At 41.5% G+C, this 13,302-nt stretch overlaps 1 protein-coding gene and 1 pseudogene across 4 annotated transcripts in view; one reads left to right on the forward strand and one right to left on the reverse strand.

The window, feature by feature from the left end:
• The window catches only part of LOC115523666 (schwannomin-interacting protein 1), a 586,877-nt gene that overhangs the window by 500,766 nt on the left and 72,809 nt on the right, over window positions 1-13,302 (forward strand). The window lies entirely within an intron of this gene.
• Window positions 3,939-4,918, reverse strand: LOC115523668 (annotated as a pseudogene).

The raw sequence follows: 13,302 nt of genomic DNA on the forward strand, positions 1-13,302 counted from the left end.
AGGTCAGGAATGTAAGGCAGTTTCAAAATGGAGGTTTTTTTCGGTTTTGCTGCTCCATCATCCTTCAGTACATAGCTTTCTTCCTCATCATCCAGGCTCGCTGCTTGAACACCTTCCATGACACTGTAATCCAGCTGGTAGGAAGGGGGAAGGACACATCTCCCTTCCTTTAAGGACACTTTCCAAAGCCACACATGACACCTTTGTTTAGATCTGTTTAGCCAGAATGTACTCACAGGTGCGCGAGTACACACACTTGGTTGCAAGGGAGGCTGGAAAATGTAGTGTCATCCTGGGGTGTGGGGGTGGGGAGATATTCTGTCAATGAGAAAGAGCGAGAGAACAGATACTGGGAGATTAGGAACATCTGTCACAGAAAGAATGAAAAGGAGATAACCATGTAACAGAGAGAGATTGCCTGTGGTCCTCTGTTGGCGGATACCTTAGACAGTAAAACCTTGGTTTGCGAGCATAATTCATTCTGGAAACATGCTTGTAATCCAAAGCACTTGTATATCAAAGTGAATTTCAAGAACCTTCGGCTCAGTTGTGATCATGCGACATTTAGCGTCACGTACTACTCGTATTGCAAGACATCGCTCATTTATCAAGTTAAAATTTATTAGAAATGTTTGCTTATCTTGCAAAACACTTGCAGGACAAGTTACTCGCAATCCAAGGTTTTACTGCATATGCCTTGCCTTGGATGGGAATCCTGGAACGAACATACAAATGCAGGTCCTAACCTTTTGCTCCGGGTATCTGCCTTTGAATGAATGATAGAAATCTTTAGGAGCCTGTGTCTTTAAAAAAAAAAAAAAGCAAGGATGACAATTTTATCTTTTTTGGTAGCTCTTTTGAATACTGCTTCACTACAAATAAGACCTACCTACCTGAGGAATCACATCATTAATGAATCACTAGCTTAAAAGCTGCACTTACGCTCAGAAGCTCGAAATTTCCATTTGCAGGTCTGAGCTGCCCTGACATGGATACTGGGTCCATGAGGCCCATGGATTTTGAAGGTTTTGCGACCTTCTCTCATTAGCACATATACACTCAGAGTATCTTGTCATGGGTGAGAAGTAAATGTATGTATTGGGAAGAATGTTTAGGGACCTGGCTGCTTTTTGTTTTTGTTTTTGTTTTTCTTATGCTTTCTCCTGTCATAGTGCTCTTTCATTTCAAGGATTATTGAAATAATCCTAGCAACTATTTTTTGAATGCTAAACCCTTTGCATATGTTATTACGCTTAAACTTCAAAACAACTCTGAAAGGTAGGCTTTATTCATTCTCATTTTATAGACAGAAAAGCTCAGAGTCACATAACTAGTAAGGAGAGTTGCTGAAATTTGAACTTGGGTCCAGTGGACTCCAAAATCCATGCCCGTTATCACCATACCCCTTCATCTTAAAAAATGCAAGAAATGGGGCGCCTGGGTGGCGCAGTCGGTTAAGCGTCCGACTTCAGCCAGGTCACGATCTCGCGGTCCGTGAGTTCGAGCCCCGCGTCGGGCTCTGGGCTGATGGCTCAGAGCCTGGAGCCTGTTTCCGATTCTGTGTCTCCCTCTCTCTCTGCCCCTCCCTCGTTCATAAATAAACGTTGAAAAAAAAAATTAAAAAAAAAATGCAAGAAAGTGCAAGGACACATTCAATGTTTCTTTTTGTATAACAGCCTAAGGAAAGCAGAGATGTGGGGGTCAGTTGTCCTGGTCCCTGGACTTGTATGGGGACTCCCTCAACCCTCTCCTTGGTTCTTTACTGAACCAGGGAACTATGGGAACTGCCACTGTTGTAGAGACAGAGGAGTAGACAGCTTAGAGCTCTCCAGGGGAGGGAGGTCAGTAGCAAAGAGCTGGGCTGGAGCCCTATTCTTTCCCCAGTTTGTTGCTTTCCCAAGGTCTTGCTTTTAGCACTCTGTGTGGGTTGTTTTTGTTTTTGTTTTTTTGCAGTTGCCTTCATTGTATAGCTGTCCCTACACATTTGTAGTTTCCAGATGACTGTCTGTATCTCTAGGGCTTTGGGTTTTTTCATCATCAGGGCGGGTGGGGGGTGGGCTTGAGGAGGAGAGAGGGAGGTAAGGAAGGAGTGGAGGGGAGGGAGGTGGTTACTGAAGGAAAAGCAGGGAAACTACTTTCAGTGTCATTGCAGCAAATTTCTCCTCAATCTTTACTGGTCCAAATAGGGTCCAAATAGGTCCAAATAGGGTCACATGTTTGTCCCTGACCCAATACGGGAAGCTGGGAGGTGGAATAATGCAAGTTAACTTTGAGCCGCAAATCCCACTGCCAGATTAACTTCCCCCAAGCACCTGGGCTTTGCACAAGAAGCTGAGGGTACCCAAATAAAAGTAAAGGTTGTATTTATAAAAGATTGGGACTAGGTTTTGGGAAAGCACTAGTATCTTTTGAACTCAATCAGCCCCAACCCGCACTCTACCAGCACCCCAGGACCCCAGACCCCAGAACTTGGGCTAGGCCCTTGACCGGTGACTTTTGGAAGGCTGCTGACCCCTAGTGTTTGAAGTAGAGCATTGGACAGGGAATCCAGAGATTTGGGTTAACCTTTGAAAGGATCACAGAATCACAAAATCTTGTGCCATCCCCTCACACAGTGAGGGTGTGAGCAAAATGAAACTTCTGGAAGTACTTTAATGAGCACAAAGCGCCAGCCACTGGCACACCGATGCTTAGCGAATTCTCGTGTGAGTAAATGAGGAACCCAAATGTTACTCAGCTCTCCTGTCCCCCTTCCCCAGACACCGCTTTCACTTGTAAATATCAAATACATCAAATATATCAGCCTAATTGTGGTCACGAAACAACCACTACAAAGCAACGAATTATATTCGGAATATGTGCATATGTATATGAAAGCACGTTTTGTGATGTGAAATGCCACTACCTGGTAGGATAGCTGAGAAGGCTACTCGTTATGCAGGGCGTTATTTTAACCAAATCAACAAGCACTGCTACCGTGCGGTCTGCTGGGAGCTGTGGGCGAAGCTGTGTTAGATGGGGTGCCCTTGGTCTGTGGCTTTGAGGGAACAGGATATTGCTTGTGTTCCGTGTTTTGGGGTAGGTGTGGAGAGGAAAGGCAGGAAAATGGTCATTCTAATATTAGATGAATCTCAAGAAAATTGAATAATAGTATGGTCTTACTGTGCTTTGCTTTTGATTGACTTCCAATTCAAGTGTCACATGGCATTTCTCGGGATAAGAAAAATCTTGCACAAACCCAGGAGTGGAAATGAACCGCCACTGGCCGTGGAGGGCACCGAAGGACAGCTAGGATTTCTCAATCTGAGGTCAGGGAGAGAGTTCTGGGAAATGGTGGCAGCGGCAGCCACAGCTGTAGAACTTCCGACAGCTGTTTGGTTTTGGCAGGCCAAGCTGCCGCTCGCTGAAGAGAGCCGAGCCGTGCGGCTTCCATCCAGGGCCCCTCCTGTCATGCAGCCTGTAAGATGCCTTCCAGGAGAGGAGTCACGCTCTCTCCCTCTCTTCCCCTTTTCACAGGGAGAAGGAAAACGGGCAGGGAAGCGCCATGGTGGTCAGATGGGTCATGGATGTGGAAAAAAATGAAACCACTGATGCAAAGTGATTGGACAAATCAGACTGTATCCCTGCATCCAAAAGTATCGTACCAGTTTTGCTGGCCTCCTCTCGTCTCTTAAGTAAAGGAAGTGCCATTTATTGTCAAGACTTACGGTTATTTTTGTTAAATCTTTTTTAAATGCATTTTTAAATCTTTATTTTAAGGGAGAGGGAGAGGAGGAGGGGCAGGGAGAGAAAGGAGAGACACAGGATCCCAAGCAGGCTCCGCACTGTCAGCGCAGAGTGCTGGCTAAGCTACCCAGGCTCCTGTATAATTGCTTTTTAAAACATTATTCAGATTTATGCACGTCTAAATGCTAAATAGACTAAAAAATAAAGACCAATTTGTAAATAAGCCTATTTTAATGTTGCTTACAATAGAATACATAGTTCTCTTGATGGCTGCAGGTAGGTAAGGCTGTCTGGCTGTATTCAGAGAACCACCACAGTAATGGTGTTTTCCTAACTGGTGAGTAGCCTTCAGTAATTGTCAAGAGTTACTTGTCTGAAAGTGCTGTCAAACCAGCAAGACTGCATTTATGCATCCATCGTTTTCAGGATTGTTGGTAACCTGGGCATATTTTCCCCAAATAACCTTGCCTCCTTGTGTCACAAGGCCCAACTCCCTCACGTTCACCTCAATGACAATATCTTTGGTAATAACACCCAAAGACGTATATAGTGGGGATGAGGGATTCTTTTTTACACCAAGTATTGGCAGACAAAAGGTGGCTTTCAATTCAGGATGTGTTACGTGGCCTTTTTGAAACGTAAGCCCATTGGCCTAATGAATCTTTCATATTTAGGTGGTTTTCGAGAAAAGCCATCTCCAACAAAGCAGACTTTAGTAACCATCCTCTTCCATGCTTTCTTTTTTCTCTTTCCTGTTCGAATAGCTTTTAATACTGCTGTTTCTCCCTGGGCACGAACTTTGGGCATAGGGACTTCCCATTTTCCTGCTTTCTCTTTTCATTTTTGTTTAATCATATTGGAAAGTACTTTAGCTCGGGACTGTCCCTCCCTGTCCAGTAGATACGCAGGTACTGCTCCTTGTGGAGTCTTTTCATTCTTTGGCTTGGTGTTTCTCTTTTCATGCATCTTGATAGTCTTTTTCATTTGTATTTTCTCAGCATGGCGCTGTTTATGGTAAAGCTTACCTATCATCTTTTTTGCCTTCTTTGAACGTTCATGAGCCTCTCGACCTTCCTTCTTTCTCTTTTTCTCATGGTAATTCAAACGATACCCATAGTGCTTCCAGCGTAACTCAATATATTCGTTTTGTGGCATGGTGACGGCCACAGAGCCACCAGGTGCAGCTGCCAGGGCGCAAAGACTTATCGTTATTAATACAATTTTGGTATTTTGTAGAGAATGACAATGGACACTAAATATTCTAGCTTTCGGTTGACACATTGCAGGTTTCCACTTTGCATTCATTCCTGTCTTTTAAGGTACATAGTATTCTTACAGAAATATAATTTTATTCAGTCGGTGTTTAACCAAGACTTAGAAGACTACTTAAGTTGCAAGCCAATCCCAATCAGCCAGTGTGAACAGTCCTGTGTTAAGCTGTATTGGTGCTTCAGGGAGAAAGTGATGGAAGGGACTCCATGTTGGTTTCATGGAACTGGGGTATGAATAATGAGCAAGTAATGGACGACCTGGTGTTCATGCCAGTAGAACCCCCTCCTGCACATCTGCTTTCACAAGCACTTGACACAGGTTCTACATTTTTTAAATGTGCCAAGTACATTAATTTGGTTGATGTGTTTTTCTAAGTGCTCTCTGTGACTCTGTAAAAGGAGCATTAACCATTAGGAAGGTTACAACACTGGGTAGAAAAGTAAAAGTATTTTTTGAATTTTGTTCTCCACAGGTTAACTTTTAGCTTCAATGTGTTTTTGGTTTTGTTTTGTTTTTGCTCCCCCACCCCTACCACATTGGCATATGTGAGAGTGTGTGTGTGTGTGTGTGTGTGTGTGTGTTGAATAGATAATAACTAATTAGGAATTCTCTTGAGAAAAAGTCTCAGCCAGAGAAATATGGGGAAACCATGCTGGAGAACTCTGACACAGCTGTTTAATTTTGGCAAGGAAGAAAATTGGAGTTCTTCTTTGTTTGGGTATATGAGGCACCGTTGTACCATGCTGCAGTGTGATTTGACCGGAGGGAAGCTAATGCATGGGCACGTGCTTTATACCTGCTGTCTTATTTGGTCCTCAAATAACCCTTTGAAGCAGGTGTTATTATACTCCGTGTAGAGACAAGGAAGTTGAGACTTAGCTAAGTTACAAAATTTGAATCCAGACATTTCTAAACTCAAAGACCCTGTTCTTTCTACTACACCAAATGGCCCAGTACCCAACTTATGTTGGGTTAAATAAGTCTTTTTTGTCTTTTAAATAAAAATGCAAGCAACATTGAACATTTATTCTGTTTAGTGTTTCTCAACAGAGTAACAGATAGTTTCTCTGGAGCCCTTATGTTTTCACTGAGAATTTGATTGCTTTTGTTTTCATTTTGGTAAGAACCCATTAATAGTAAGCATATTCTGGATCACCTGGATTGTCACTTTATAATTGAGTACTACCCTATTATGTAAGCAATTCTGGTTCTATTTGTGTTTACATTGACACCAAGAAGTATTTCTCCACCTCAGAGATTGCTAGCTGCTCTACCAACATCCACTCTTTCTTACTTCCTTACTAACAGAACCCTGATTTGACTGCAGGTGGCAATATTCCTGTATTACCCAGACTCTCTTGAAGTTAAGAATGGCCATGTGACACATATCATTCTGGCCAATGATATGTAAGAGAGTTATTGGGTGGGGCTTCCCAGAAAGATTCTTAAACATGGCTACTTAGAGGCTAATGCATTTTGCACTGTCTGTTCTTTCTCCTTTTCTAGGCTGGAAAGAGATTGAGTTATGACCACGAGGGCAAGAAAACATGCTAGGGATGGCTGCAAACGGAATGAATCTGAGTCTCTGATGACTACAAAAAAAACCCACAAAAAACAAACAAACAAAACCCCACAACATCATGACAGTGATGGATATGGCTATCTACACACTACTTATTATATGAGAACCATAAGCTGATATTCAAAATAGCTTTAGTGTGATGGGGTGCCTGGGTGGCTCAGTTGTTTAAGTGACTGACTCTTGATTTCGGTCAGGTCATGATCTCACAGTCTGTAAGTTCAAGCCCCACATCAGGCTCTGCACTGACAACATGGAGCCTGCTTGGGATTCTCTCTCTCTCTCTCTCTCTCTCTCTCTCTCTGCCCCTCCCTGCTCTCTCTCTCTCTCAAAAATAAACTAAAAAAAATTTTTTTTAAATGGCTTAAGTGCGATAATTTATATACCATGAAATTCACCTGTTTTAAGTGTATAATTCAATGATTTTTAGTAAATTTTCAAAGTTGTGCAAACATCGCCACTACTCAAATCCTGCTTACCAAATCCCACTCCCAACCCTAGGCAACTATTCATCTGCTTTCTGTTCCTATAGATTTGCCTTTTCTGGACATTTCATATAAACAGAATCATACGATGTGTAATTCTTTTGCATCTGGTTTCTTTCACTTAGCTTGCTGGTTTTCAGGTTCATCCATGTAGTAGCATGTATCAGTAGTTCTTTCTTATTGCTGAATCATACTCCATTATAAAGCTATCCCACATTTTGTTTATCCATTCATCAGTTCATGGACATGTGGATTGTTTCTACTCCTTTGATATGAGTAAGGTTGCTATGAACACATACATGTTTTTGTGAGACATGTGTTTTCATTGATCTTGGGTGGATATTAGGAGTGGAATTACAGGGTCATGTGGTAAATTTATGTTTAACTTTTTAAAAATTTATTTTAGAGAGAGAGGGAGTGAGAGAGAGAGAGCACATGCGAGTGGAGGTGGGACAGAGAGAGAGAGAGAGAGAGAGAGAGAGAGAGAGAATCCCAAGTGGGGACTCCATCTCATGAATCGTGAGATCATGACCTGAGCTGAAATCAAGAGTCAGACTCTTAACCAACTGAGCCATCCAGGCACCCCTGTTTAATTTTTTTTTAAGAAACTGCCAAACTGTTTTTCAAAGTTGCTGTACCACCTTACATTCTCACCAGCAATGTATGAGGGTTCCAGTTTTTCCATATTCTCACTAACAATTATTTTGTCTTTTTGATTATACCCATTCTATTGGTCATGAAATGGGATCTTACTGTTGTTTTAATTTGCATTTCCCTAATGACTAATGATATTGAGCATCTTTTCATGTGCTTATTCATTTTTTAATGGGTTTGTCTCTTATTAGTTTATAAAGAGATTTTTATATATTCTGGTTAGAAATCCTTTATTAGAAATACTATCAGCACATATTTTGTTCCAGACTGTGGTTTATATTTTCACTTTATTTTTGATAATTTTGAAACACCAAAGTTTTTAATTTAAATGAAGTGTATTTTTCCCATGTTTTTTCTTTTATATATTATGCTTTTGGTGTTGTATTTAAAAACACTTTTCTGCGTCCTTTATATTTCCACATAGACTTTAGGATCAGCTTATCAATTTCTACCAAAAGTCTACTGGAATTTTGATAGGAACTGTGTTGAATCTATAGGTCAGTTCGAGGATAATTGCCATCTTAATTATACTGAGTGATGTAATCCATGAATATAGAATGTCTCTCCATTTTTTTAGGTCTTTAATTTCTCACAGCAATAATTTATAGTTTTCAGTGTATAAATCTCATACATCTTTTATTTCTTAGTTTCTGAAATCACAGTTTTACGGACTTTTTCCTGCTAAATTGAAATCCTGATTCATGTTCTAATTGGCAAATAAAATAGAAAGTTAAAGGAATAGAAGTAGACTTAACATACATAAATAATATTTTCCTGTGAAGGGTAAATGATTCTTGGTGCATTATATAAATGATCAGTTTCACAGTGGAAAATGAACACAAATGGTGAAGAAACCAAATAACTGCAGGGCACACAGAACATTGGCATATCCTGGGCACCTGGGTGCCTCAGTCAGTTGAGCATCCGACTCTTGATTTCTGCTCAGTTCATGATCTCATGGTTGGTGGGCTCAAGCCCTGTATTGGATTCTGTGCTGTCAGCGCAGAGCCTGCTTGGGATCCTCTGTCTCCCTCTCTCTCTGTCTCTCCACAGCTCTTGCTCACTCGCTCTCTCTCTCTCTCAAAATAAATACACTAAAAAAAATTGGCATATCCAACCCAAATGAACCTTTGCCTTATAGTTAGTACCATATGTGTGAAAGCCAATAAAGCAACATGATCTGTCACAATAACTCAGTATTTGTTCACTGTAATTAACTGGTTGTATATCATTTTTGTTTATATTTGTAAATTTATTTTATGTATTATCAGCATAAAGAATTTATACATAGTTTTACATTTATTGGCCCAATATTTTTCCCTTTAATGGATGTCTGGTATTCAACATGGGGAAACACTGATTTTAGTTTATTAGTTTACAGAGCATTTTCAGTTTACCATCTTATTATTCTCACAGCAACCCTGGAGCTTGGGTAAACTAAGGGTTTTTAGTATTCCCACATTATAAATGATGCAGATAAAACTCATAGACATAACTGATGTGCATAATTTTATACATCTCTAATGTGGCAGTTCTGGGATATAAAATTAGGAATTCAGGCTCCAAATCCCTAACCCTTTCTGCTACATGTATTAGTGATTCTTGATCACTTTCTTAAACCCTACTAAGGACACAAGGGAAATATAAAACTTTTGTGAGGCTTTGCAATCTATGTAGGGAGGTAAAACCCATGAAACGTGTTAAAAGTAAGGTTAGTGCAAGAGAGCCCACAGCCCAGACACCAAGTTCTTTTGGCATCTACAGAATGCAGACAACTCAATGGACTTGAGTAACTGAGTAGGAAAACATGACCTGAACCATGTAGAGGGCACTATCAGGCAGCCCAGATCCATGACCCCACCCTACCTGCCTTCGGAACTGGAGCACTCATTCCTCCCAGCTGCTTGGAATATTAACAGTCAACAGTTCTCTTCCAGGAGCCTCTCTGGGGAATTGCCCATGGCCAAAGATAGCTGCCTTGCCCAAGGGCAGCCCATATCTAATGTCTGGTTGATGGTGGGGGGACTTTAGGCTGACCCTTTCTTCTCAGCTTGGGTCAACTCTGAAGAGCCATCCCAGCCCCAGAGCTCCCTTACAGGATGAGCTAGGCTTTTCTGCAGCTGCATTAGCAGCCGCTTCTCCTTCCGCCCTATATTACTTCCTCTAGTCCCTCCCAGCTGTAGATCCCCAGCGTGCTCCTTGATGAAGTTCCTCCTGGTGACCTCCATCTCAGTTGGCTTCCTGGGGAACCAGCCTGCACCAAATGATCTCTAAGGTTTCCAGGGAGTGGTAACAGCATGAACAAAGGCCTTAAGGCCAGAATTCTTGAGGCACTAGCAGAGTAAATGGAATAGTGTTTTATAGAAGCTAGAAAACAGTGGCCAATGGTGGAAGACTTTGGAAAGCAGGATGAGGTATCAGCCTTGATGGAGAAACACCGCAAAAAGCCTTCACTGACCCAGTGAGAATATTGGAGCCGACCCAGACATTCCCCTGACACAGCAAATGTGTCACCTATTATCAACCCAGACCCTGAACATTTACTGCTCCATTCATCTGATTCTGTGAACTCTGTCCTGAAGCCAGAAAGGGAAAGTCTGAATTTAAGATCTCCCCTGCCAACTTTCTTTTTGTGTGATTTTAGAGCTTCTGTTGCTCATTGGGAAAATGGGTATGTTTTGAGGATTGAAATATTCCTAATTTCAGAGGCAGTTCATTGGTATCATGTGATAGAAGGCTTCCAGGGCCAATATAACTTTTGGTGATGCTAGGCTAAATTAGGTTAAATGTATGTCTTTACTGTAGGTTTTCTCAGTCTTTAATATATTGCTGTGCCTTGTGGTCTCAAGGAGGAGGATGGTAATGTAAATCACCTTACCTTAACTCATCAGGAAGACCTTTCCCCACTCCTGACACCCTCCAGGGAGCATCTCCTAGGCTTGTGTCCTGCTGAAGCCATACTGAGAAACTCTGGCCCATCACATAGGCAGTTAGCAAATGTTAAATCAGATCGTATCAATTACCATGGTCTGCCCTGCCTTCACCTAAGTTAGGAATCTCTCAGAAATATGTTAAGACTTCCCATTGACTTTGGTACTCAAGATCAATGTGGTCTTGCTTATTTAATTCAGCTAGGCATATTTCACTTTAAGGATATCTCCAAATCACGATGTGTATCTTTTAATTTTATTTTTTTAATTTTATAATGCTTATTTATTTTTGAGAGAGAGAGACAGAATGTGAGTGGAGGAGGGGCAGAGAGAGAGGGAGACACAGTATCCAAAGCAGGATTCCGGCTCTGAGCTGTCAACACAGAGCCCAACACGGGGCTCGAACTCACAAACTGTGAGATCATGACCTGAGCCAAGGTCAGATGCTTAACTGACTGAGCCACCCAGTGTCCCACATGTGTATCTTTTAAAGAACAGTACTCTCTCAAGCCTTTAGATTGGAGAGAAATGTGGGTTTCCAATGCATGTACTCTCCATTGGATGGGTGGTGTCCACCCTGTTGTGCTGAAACATATGATGGCTGCCTTGCAGGGACAGAGCAATGTGTGGAGAAGGATGCTGAAGCTGTGTGTGGACTGTGTGAGCAAGTGTGTTCTGATATATGAGTGATATCCTCTATTAACACAGCACTTGCTACCTTTATTTTAGGCTGTAGTTTAACTGATACATTCCTTTGCCTTTTGAAGACAGTGGGGGAATAAATAAATTGTAAACCATCCCCAATGCATGTTCAGGACTAACTCATTATTGTCATCTTCTTTAGAGAAGTTGAGTCTATGCCAGTGTCCTTCATATCAGTTAATGGCAGTGGCCTCTGCCATCATATCCATGATATCCATGACCACTCAGTCACCAACTCTTCTAAAGATGCCTCAAATCATCCTCCTCCCCATCACAGATGCCACTCCCATTCTACAAATGCTACGAATTCTCACCCAACTGCTACAGCTTCTCTCTGGCCTTCTTTAAATCTCTCCTGCGATTTACCCACCTGTCTACCCATTCAGGTGGGTCTCCTTCTCAAACCTTTTAATGAATTCCTCAGGGTAAAGCCTAAACTCCTAAATTTGGTATGAGAGGCCTCCCAAATCTGTATCCTACTTATCTCTGGTATCATTCTTGCTATTTTCTTAGGCTCTACCAAAACCACTCTGCTGAACTGCCTAATTCATGCTGTTCTTAGCTTCCATGCCTTTGCTGTATCTTCTGCCTGAAATGTTCACTCTGTCCTTTATCTGCCAGGTTAATGCCTACCCGTCACAGGAATTCAGCTCAGCCATCAACTACTCCAGAAAATCTTGCTTGACCCCTCCCTTTCCCAGACTTGCTTAGATGCCCTAACCAATTATATGTACTATGTCTAAATAATGTAACTATGTAATTTATAATTGTCTGTTTATATGCCTGTCTGCACCTTGATAGTGGGAATATGTCTTCTTTCATCTCTATATTCCTAGTACCTATTAACATGCCTGCTTTGTCTTAAGTACTCAATAAAAAATGTATGGACTAAGTGAAGGAAGTAAAAATCTGTCATGAATAAAATTATGCCAACAGCAGCCCATGGATATTGAGAACATAATCCATGCTCAGGTAAAGAATTTTCTTTATGGATTAAGAATGATTGCCATGCATGGCTGGTAGGGTCTGAAAAGGAAAAGCAGGCAACAGGGTGTCATCAGTAAAACCAGCACTGAGCAGATTCTGTTAGCCTTAAGTGTCATATAAAGCAACATGGACACTGGGTTACATCTTTCTTTCCCTGGAAACCAATCACTTTGAGATGTGCTTAGCTGGGTTTAAAGTAATTTCCCTCTTTTGTATGTGGCCATTCTAGGTATTTGCCCATATCTGTACTTCTGTAGCTGTCTTTTTAAAAATGCCTATAATTTGGCTTATTTTCTTCATGGATTACAATAATTTTTTATAATGTTTATATTTGTTTTTGAGGCAGAGGCAGAGCATGAGGGGGAGAAGGAGACACAGAATCAGAAGCAGGCTCCAGGCTCTGAGCTGTCAGCACAGAGCCCGACGCAGGGCTCAAACTAGTCAACTGAGAGATCATGACCTGAGTCAAAGTTGGACACTCAACCGACTGAACCATCCAGGTGCCCCCATGGATTACTATAAAAAGAACACCTTACTACTGATTAAATCAGATTTAAGTCAACCCAAGTGACCTATGGTGAATTACCAAGTAGATTAATATTTCTTCTCAACTAAGTGACGACAGAGGAAGAATTGAGTGTGAGTTGTCACCTCCTGGTTAAATTCTTCATTGTACTTTCATCGCTGTGTTTTCTGCCAGTCATAGCCTCTACGTCTTGGTTTTGAATGGCCTTGGGAATACGGTCTTCCAGACTCTTCAGTGCCCCCATTGTTTGGATTTTGTTTTTTTATACACATATATTTACAATGTGCTATAATCTAAGAACCCGAATTTAAAATAAACATGCAGTCCCCTCTCACTCATCTGATGGTGAGACCTTCAGCAACTGAAGCCAAGTGAAACCTAGACAGATACCCTAAAGTCAGACAACGAAGTCAACAGTGATCAGCAAAAGTGTTTATAAAG

The sequence above is a fragment of the Lynx canadensis genome, chromosome C2 (assembly GCF_007474595.2).
Source record: "Lynx canadensis isolate LIC74 chromosome C2, mLynCan4.pri.v2, whole genome shotgun sequence".
In the NCBI taxonomy this organism is placed as follows: Eukaryota; Metazoa; Chordata; class Mammalia; order Carnivora; family Felidae; genus Lynx; species Lynx canadensis.